The following is an 8,566-nucleotide window of genomic DNA, read 5'->3' as shown; positions in this document are numbered from 1 at the left end:
CTGCAGTGCTTGAGTCTTTTTTCTGCAGAACTGGAGGTGGGTTGAAACTTCATAAATATTGTCCAAAGTCTGAGCATGCTCTGTAGCTATCACCGTAACTCTGGGCTAGTTAAATGCAGTACAAAAATACTGTTGTTTGTTGATGGAAAAATACAAAACCTCTGAATTATCCTCATTGGCCTTGGGGCAAACTGACTTCTGTGTCAGGAGCAGTTCAACCCTGTGCCTTTTCCAGCACAATTGTACACAGAATTCTGACTCCCTTTCCAACAATAAGAGCAGCTCCATGGTGCTGCTGATTGGTGTTATTACAGTTGGTTTCTAAGCACCTGGCAAGATGTGGAGGCGCAACCCTGTGTCTCTTAACTGCTAGAGTTTATAGTATCCTGTACTATGATATGCATCCTACACATTTTCATAGCATTGTCACTTCACAAGAGTAACTGTTCTCATTTTATGTTGACTAGCACATTGCCCTGCAAAGTTGAAAATCCAGCCAAAATATCCTTGATCACTGAGAGAGTATCACTCAGAGAGAACAGGGAAAAGTGCTATTTTGCACAAGGGAAGGTTCATTAATTCTATAGCAATTTCTCATTATTAAATGGCTTCTTTTGGAATGCTGAGTTGTACCAAGTGTTAAAAGAACTAAATCATAATGACTCATATTTGGAGAACAACTTGCTTACACATTACAATTTAATCAATTTGGATATAATAAACTGGCACACAGCATTTATTTCAACTTCATCCTTCCATTGCATGTTGCAGAGGCTGGAAAACCAAAACCAAAACATACACATCCCCCATGCTCTTCCAGATAGGGTTCCAGAAATTATGTTCACTACTTACTGCCATTTAGAAAGAAGTAAGGATAGTGATTCAGTTGCTGCTGCTGCTGAATAGTGTATTTGAGGTGACACCAGATTTTTCTGTGCTTATCACCAGCTGAATGATTGTCAAGAGGCAGTTGTGGCATGAGCAGGAGTGGCTTTCTGATAATTGGATCTCATTTAGGGCATTGCTCTTCTGCTCATTACTGACAATAGCAGCTCCAGGATTTGCAGCTCTCTGGTTGTAAGAGAGGTCAGAGATCTCCTGACTGGCCAACCCAAAAAGGATTTTCCCATTGCAAGGCCAGGCCTCAGCCCCATACTCAATCTGTTCTAGAAATCTGTTAGTATCTTATTTACTGTACTGAATCCTCTTCTGTCTAAAGTGTTGTGAGTGGTTTTTGTCTAGTGCAAGGTAATCCAGACAGAAGTGACCTTGTTCTCCATAGGAAAGCTAAAGATTGGATAATGAAAAGAGGATGTTAGGGATTTCAGCTTCTAGTAGTTGTAGAATAGTTTATTGTAGACTGATTCCCTCTCCAAGAAAAATGTGAAGATCTGGACAAAATAAAAACATGTATCTGCATGAAATTTGCTCCAAATGAATATTGCTGACATAAAACAACAGCAATAATAAGGTTTTTGGCACTTAATATATCCAGTATAATAAGATACATAAAAATTTCCTATGAGTCAAGAGGGGATATAAGCAGAATTAAAGTACTCTAAGTTTCTTGCATTACCAAGAAGTGGTAAAAGGTTACATGCACGTTGTAATCACTAACATAACCGCAAAAAGCTCAGGAAAAGGATGTACGGACAACAGACAACAATCTATTGGAGGTAATATGAAATAAAAATAACTGCTTAATCCAGATAAAGGGAAGAAAAAACAAAAAGGAACATAAGGCAATGTGCACAAATAAAAAACAAATAGTAAGATGGTAAATTTAAGCCTCCAAGTAAATGAATTACAGTAAATGGAAAGAGACAAAACAGACCAAAATTGTCACACTGGAAAAAGAACAAAACTCAACTCAGTGTTAATACAAGTTATTCATGACTTAACATAAAAAGACTAAAGGAAAGAGGATAGAAAAAGACATGTCATGTGAATAGTAGCCAAAAGAACATTGATGGTAATGTATGAATATGAGACAAAGTAGGCTCTAGGACATTACCACAAAGAAGAATAATATGTCATATCATAAAACAATGAACCAAGACTAATACGATCATTTTGAATGTGTTTAGCATAGCTTTCAAGATGTGAAGCAAAAATTGGTAGAATTAAAAGAAGATTAGATCATCACAGTGGGATATTTCTGAGGAGCCCTCAGAAACTAATACAACAGGCCAACAAAAAATCAGTATGAAACACTAGATTTAAAGACAAAAATTAACCTAGTAGATACATATGTAAAATAATAATTTGAACAACTGCAAATTACATGTTATTTTTAAGTGCAAATGGGTAATTTAGCAAAATTAACCAGAAATCAGGTCATTAAAGGATGTGGTCTTTGACCACAGCAGAGAAATATTTTTTTAAGCTAGAGATAAATAACAAAAAGCTAATGTAAAAAAATTCTAAAGTGTTTGGATATGAAATTATATTCTACTAAATAACCACAAGTCAAGAAGGAAATCACAATGGAAGATAGAAAATGAGTTTGGTTGAACAATAATTAAAATATGACATATATTTATGACATGCAGCTAAAACTGTGTTTTGAGAGAAAGTTATTGCCTTAAATGCATATGTTAGAAAGAATTTCACCTTTTATATGAAGAAGCTAGAAAAAGAACACCGTACAAATCTCAAAGAAAGTAATACAGAATAAAGAAAAAGAAAGATAATAGAAAAACTGATCTAATAGAAAACAATTATTTTCTATTTCAACAAGGACAAAAGTTGGCTTTTCAAAATGACTTAAGAAATTATAGAAGCTTGGCAAAGCTGATGAAAAAGAAATATAAAAGGTACAAATTACCAATATTATGAATAGATTTACAGATATATAATAAGGATATCATAAATAGCTTAATACGAATAAATTTGGAAATTGGAAGAGCAAGACGATAATCTGGAAAAACACAGCACATTAAAACACACCTAAATAGAAGTAAAAATCTAAATACATTTGTCAAATAAATTTAACTTTTAATTGAACAACTTCCCACAAAGAAAGCACCAGGTCTGGATGGCATCATTGACAAATGGTTCTAGCCATTTTTGAAAGTAAGAATACCAAATCTATGCCAATTCATCCAGATATGGGGAAAAAAGGAAAATTTCTAAATTAATCTTATAGTACCAAATAAACTTGATACTAGCACTTGGTAAGAATATTGCAATAAAGAAAATTTTTAGATCAATTCCTTTTTAAGCATAGATTTACAACAAAGAACATGAACCATGAACATAAATAATTTGCAAATCACATCCAGCAACAAAGGGATTATACATCATAACACAGTTGAACTTATTCCAAGAACTCAAGACTGGTATCACATTTAAAAATCAAATCTCCTCACCATATTAACATGGCAAAAAAAGAAAAATTATAGAATTATCTCAATAGATGTTATGGCAGATAGAATAACATTTCCTCCCCACAGAGATGTCCACATCTAGTCTCCAAAACCTGTGAATGCTTCTGTATATTATAAAATCATTTTGTAGTGATTAAGGTTATGGACTTTGAGTTGGAGAGATTAACCTGGAATACCTGAGTGAATCTCTCCTAATAACAGAATCCTTAAAGGTGAAGAACCTTTCCCAGCTGTGGTCAGAAACATGCAGTGTGAGAAAGACTGATAAAGCCATATTGGCTTTAAAGATTGAGGAAGGAGGCCAAAAAATGCAGTAGCATCTAGAAGCTACAAATGGACCTCAGCATACAACCAACAAGAAAATAGGGACCTTGATTCTATAACCACAAGGAACTAAATTCTATCAACAACTGGAATGAGTAAGAATACTGATTCTCCCTTATATACTCCAGTAATGAAGGCAGGCCCACTGACACTTTGATTTTAACCCTGTCAACACATGCCAGACTTTTCACCTACAAAATTGTAAGATAATAAATCTGCGTTGTTTTAAGCTATTAAATATGAGGCAATTTGTTATGGCAGTCGGAGAAAACTAATTCAAATATATAAAATGCATTTGGTAAATTTCAATACCTATTCTATGCCATAATTTTAAAAATTATTTGCAAAATACTCCTGTAAGGGGTCATCTTTAATCTGATGAAGAATGAATACAAACAAAAACTATATAAGTATCATACTTAATGGTAAAATGTCAGAAGTATTCTATCTAGGATCAGGAATGAGACAAAAGTATGCAATATCATGACTAATATTTAATAGCATTCTGGAGGTCTGGTTTAAAAAAAAAGCCAAGCAAAAGAAGTAAAATTTTAAGGATTAGGAAGAAAGATAAAATGATAGTGAATGCAAAATTCTAAAAAAAATTATTAGAATTAAAATTTGAAGTTTTATATATTATCCGTTTGACTGGATGCAAGGTCAGTATAAAAATGAATTATATTTTTATATGTCAACAATAAAAAAATTAGGAAAATACTTTTTAAGTGATATCATTTATGAGAGGAAAATCTCAATATCTACAAATTACCTCATGCAAAATATGCAATACTGCTAAGCATAAAAATTACTGCTACAGGATACAAAATTATTGAGATGTATTAAATAAGATCTAATTGAAGTTGTTGATTTTTCCTAAAGCAACCTATAGACTCAATGTAACACATAACTTAGTATACTAACTCCAAATTTTAGGTGAATATGTATATGTTCAAAAGTAGAAGATATAATCTTAAAGAAGAAACTGTATGGAGTGCATACCTTAACAGTTATCACAACTTATTTATTACTTACTTAATATAGTGTACTATTGTCATAAGAATAGACAAATAGACCAAGAGCACAAAATAGAAATTACAGATACAAAATCATACATATTAGAGGCCTGAATTATGATGAAAGAGACAGATCATTGGAGAGTGTTTTCAACGATGGGGTTAGGTGAATAGGAAATTTATGACTAATAAAAAGAAATGGGGAGCCTGGGTGGCCCAGTTGCCTGAGCATCCAACTCTTGGTTTTGGTTCGGGTTGTGATCTTCAAGTCGTGAGTTTGAGCCCCCTGTCCAGCTCTGCACTAAGTGCAGAGCTGCTCACTCTCCCTCTCCCCTCTTCCACCCCTCTATCTTTTTCTTTAAAAATAAATCAATACATCTTTAAAAATAGAAAACTTTTATATAATACCATCAAACATTACTTTCAGGTGTACTGTACATCTAAATGTAAAACCTAATCAAAAAGCTTCTAGAGGAGATCCTGGCTGACTCAGTTGGGAGACCATGTAGCCCTTGATCTGAGAATCGTGAGTTCCAGTTCCACCCTTTGTTTTAGATTACTTAAAAACAAATAAAAATTTAAGAATTAAAGAGCTTTGGGAAATTAACATGGAAAAATGCCTTATGACCTTGTGCAGCAGATGGACTACCTAAAGCATGTCATTCAGAGTATGTTCTCTGGCCACACTGGAAATAAATTAGAAGTAAATAAAAATAAGATATCTAAGATATTAAATAACAATATTTTGAATCTGAACATTATTGCAATCACAAGAGAAATTAGAAATATTTTGAATTTAACACATAATAAAAATACAACGTAAGGGGCACCTGGGTAGTTCAGTTGCTTAAGCACCTGACTCTTGATTTGGGCTCAGGTCATGATCTCTCGATCCTGAAATCAAGCCCCTCATCCAGCTCTGCACTTGGCAAGGAATCTGCTTCTAGTTCTCTCTCTCCCTCTCTCTCAGCACCCCCCACTTCACACTGTCACTTTTTCTCCATAAATAAATAAAATCTTCTTAAAAATACAGCATAAAATTGGTGGAGTGCAACTAAAGCAGTATTTTTTTTTAATTTTTTATTGGTGTTCAATTTACTAACATACAGAATAACACCCAGTGCCCGTCACCCATTCACTCCCACCCCCGCCCTCCTCCCCTTCTACCACCCCTAGTTCGTTTCCCAGAGTTAGCAGTCTTTACGTTCTGTCTCCCTTTCTGATATTTCCCACACATTTCTTCTCCCTTCCCTTATATTCCCTTTCACTATTATTTATATTCCCCAAATGAATGAGAACATATAATGTTTGTCCTTCTCCGACTGACTTACTTCACTCAGCATAATACCCTCCAGTTCCATCCACGTTGAAGCAAATGGTGGGTATTTGTCATTTCTAATGGCTGAGGAATATTCCATTGTATACATAAACCACATCTTCTTTATCCATTCATCTTTCGATGGACACCGAGGCTCCTTCCACAGTTTGGCTACTGTGGACATTGCTGCTATAAACATCGGGGTGCAGGTGTCCCCGCGTTTCACTGCATCTGTATCTTTGGGGTAAATCCCCAATAGTGCAATTGCTGGGTCGTAGGGCAGGTCTATTTTTAACTCTTTGAGGAACCTCCACACAGTTTTCCAGAGTGGCTGCACCAGTTCACATTCCCACCAACAGTGTAAGAGGGTTCCCTTTTCTCCGCATCCCCTCCAACATTTGTTGTTTCCTGCCTTGTTAATTTGCCCCATTCTCACCGGTGTGAGGTGGGATCTCATTGTGGTTTTGATTTGTATTTCCCTGATGGCAAGTGATGCAGAGCATTTCCTCATATGCATGTTGGCCATGTCTATGTCTTCCTCTGTGAGATTTCTGTTCATGTCTTTTGCCCATTTCATGATTGGATTGTTTGTTTCTTTGGTGTTGAGTTTAATAAGTTCTTTATAGATCTTGGAAACTAGCCCTTTATCTGATCTGTCATTTGCAAATATCTTCTCCCATTCTGTAGGTTGTCTTTGAGTTTTGTTGACCGTATCCTTTGCTGTGCAAAAGCTTCTTATCTTGATGAAGTCCCAATAGTTCATTTTTGCTTTTGTTTCTTTTGCCTTCGTGGATGTATCTTGCAAGAAGTTACTGTGGCCGAGTTCAAAAAGGGTGTTGCCTGTGTTCTTCTCTAGGATTTTGATGGAATCTTGTCTCACATTTAGATCTTTCATCCATTTTGAGTTTATCTTTGTGTATGGTGCAAGAGAGTGGTCTAGTTTCATTCTTCTGCATGTGGATGTCCAATTTTCCCAGCACCATTTATTGAAGAGACTGTCTTTCTTCCAATGGATAGTCTTTCCTCCTTTATCGAATATTAGTTGACCATAAAGTTCAGGGTCCACTTCTGGGTTCTCTATTCTGTTCCACTGATCTATGTGTCTGTTTTTGTGCCAGTACCACACTGTCTTGATGACCACAGCTTTGTAGTACAACCTGAAATCTGGCATTGTGATGCCCCCAGATATGGTTTTCTTTTTTAAAATTCCCCTGGCTATTCGGGGTCTTTTCTGATTCCACACAAATCTTAAAATAATTTGTTCTAACTCTCTGAAGAAAGTCCATGGTATTTTGATAGGGATTGCATTAAACGTGTATATTGCCCTGGGTAACATTGACATTTTCACAATATTAATTCTGCCAATCCATGAGCATGGAATATTTTTCCATCTCTTTGTGTCTTCCTCAATTTCTTTCAGAAGTGTTCTATAGTTTTGAGGGTATAGATCCTTTACATCTTTGGTTAGGTTTATTCCTAGGTATCTTATGCTTTTGGGTGCAATTGTAAATGGGATTGACTCCTTAATTTCTCTTTCTTCAGTCTCATTGTTAGTGTATAGAAATGCCACTGATTTCTGGGTATTGATTTTGTATCCTGCCACGCTACCGAATTGCTGTATGAGTTCTAGCAATCTTGGGGTGGAGACTTTTGGGTTTTCTACGTAGAGTATCATGTCATCGGCGAAGAGGGAGAGTTTGACTTCTTCTTTGCCAATTTGAATGCCTTTAATGTCTTTTTGTTGTCTGATTGCTGAGGCTAGGACTTCCAGAACTATGTTGAATAGCAGTGGTGAGAGTGGACATCCCTGTCTTGTTCCTGATTTTAGGGGAAAGGCTCCCAGTGCTTCCCCATTGAGAATGATATTTGCTGTGGGCTTTTCATAGATGGCTTTTAAGATGTCGAGGAATGTTCCCTCTATCCCTACACTCTGAAGAGTAAAGCAGTATTTAGAGAAGATTTCAGTTTAACTGCTTATATTGGAACATAGTCCAGTGTCCAGCTGAAAGTTACTAGATAGGCTAATGAGCAGGAAAATATGAGGTTAACCAAGAGAAATATCATTCAAAAGTAAAAGAATCAGAAATAACACAAATGGCAGAAATAGGAATGAAAGGATCTTAAAAAGGTACAAATGTTAATGTTCAAGTACTTGAAGAAAAACAGGAGCACAATGAAGAGAAAAATAGAAGAATCAAAAACAATGGAACTTCTAGATATACTTAAGTATATCTGAGATACAATGCAGATTAAATGACATAGGGACAAGATTAATGAATCTAAAGAGACAAAGATTATTTTTAGACAGAAGCACACACATATAAAAAGAGAAATTAACAATCTCAGTGCCATATGAAACAAGATTAAACACTTAAATATCCATGTATTTTAATATTTATATACCATGCAAACACTAATAAATTACTAAAGAAATACTGGTCAAGAATTTTTGAAATTTATTATGTTTTATTTTTTAAGAATTGTATTTATTTATTTAAGAGAGAGAATGAGCAAGAGAGAGA

The sequence above is a fragment of the Canis aureus genome, chromosome 36 (genome assembly GCF_053574225.1).
Source record: "Canis aureus isolate CA01 chromosome 36, VMU_Caureus_v.1.0, whole genome shotgun sequence".
NCBI classification, from domain to species: Eukaryota; Metazoa; Chordata; class Mammalia; order Carnivora; family Canidae; genus Canis; species Canis aureus.
Note: the sequence above shows the minus strand (reverse complement) of the source record.